This window comes from Trichomycterus rosablanca, chromosome 9 (genome assembly GCF_030014385.1).
Source record: "Trichomycterus rosablanca isolate fTriRos1 chromosome 9, fTriRos1.hap1, whole genome shotgun sequence".
NCBI lineage: Eukaryota > Metazoa > Chordata > Actinopteri > Siluriformes > Trichomycteridae > Trichomycterus > Trichomycterus rosablanca.
The window spans coordinates 5,105,069-5,106,405 of record NC_085996.1 but is presented as its reverse complement, the minus strand read 5'-3'; positions in this window follow the sequence as shown (position 1 = coordinate 5,106,405).

The window sequence follows — 1,337 nt, the reverse complement described above, 5'->3', positions numbered from 1 at the left end:
AATCCATCACAAGCACACACACACACACACACACACACACTTAGGGCAAATTTGAGGCACAGCTTCAATCGGCCTGACTGCATGTATGATAGGGCAGTTGTAGCCTAGTGGTTAAGGTACTGGACTGGTTATCAAAAGGTCGCTGGTTTAGACCTCACTACTGCCAGGTTGTCACTGTTGGGCCCTCGAGCGAGGCCCTTAACCCTCAATTGCTTAGACTTTATACTGTCACAGTACTGTATTTCACTTTGGATAGAAGCATCTGCTAAATGCATGTCTTTGGACTTGTGAGGACAAACTCCAAACAGAAAAGACCCAGGGAATTGAACCCAGACCCTTCTTGCTGTGAGGCAACAGTGCTACCCATAGTTTCATAATAAGGTTTAATAATAATAATAATAATAATAATAGTTATAATACTTTGAGCTGCTGCTATTATTTGAAATTATGCACTTTTGATCCACATAAAGCTGCTGTAGTTCTTGTGCAATATTTGTAAATGTAAATATTTAAAATATCTTATCTTAGTTATAAAGTGTTATCTTATCTTATTTCTTCCAGTTTTTTAAGTCTTAAGTTTTATTTTATACTTAACAGTTATTCATATTTTATTATGTTACACACACCGAGACCTGAGTAACTGCATTTCGTTCTAATCATGTACATGGTTTGAATGACAATAAAGCTGAGTCTGAGTCTGAATCTGAGGTTTTTACATAATGTTGGTTATTTAGCCTAAAATATAATTAATATAGCTCACTTTCTTAACCGCTTATCCAATCTAGGGTCACACACACACACACACACACACACACCTATTTACCTATAGGGCAATTCAGTGTCTCCAATTAACCTGGCTGCATGTTTTTGGACTGTGGGAGGAAACCGGAGCTTCTGGAGGAAACCCACACAGACACGGGGAGAACATGCAAACTCCGCACAGAGAGGACCCGGACCGCCCCACCTGGGGAACCCAGGACCTTCTTGCTGTGAGCCACCGTGCCGCCTATAATTTAATTATTTTATTATGAATATTTTAAGATATCTAGATAAACATAAGTCATGTCAGTAATAAACCTGTGTGCTGTTTCTGTCTCATACACGAGTACAGAAATGTCTGGTGTATTCTGTACCCTATTCTTCTGGTTATTGTTCTTGTGTATTAAATAACAGAAGCTTTGTTGATCTGGTAGGACTGGTTGATCTTCTTACCTCTGGATCAGGGAGGTGGAGAAAGAGATCAGGTGTGTGAAGCTTTTTAACCTGATTCATGTTGTCCTTCATCAACACAAAGTTCACATGCGCTGAGGTTACAGATGGAGCGACTTTGTGTTTTG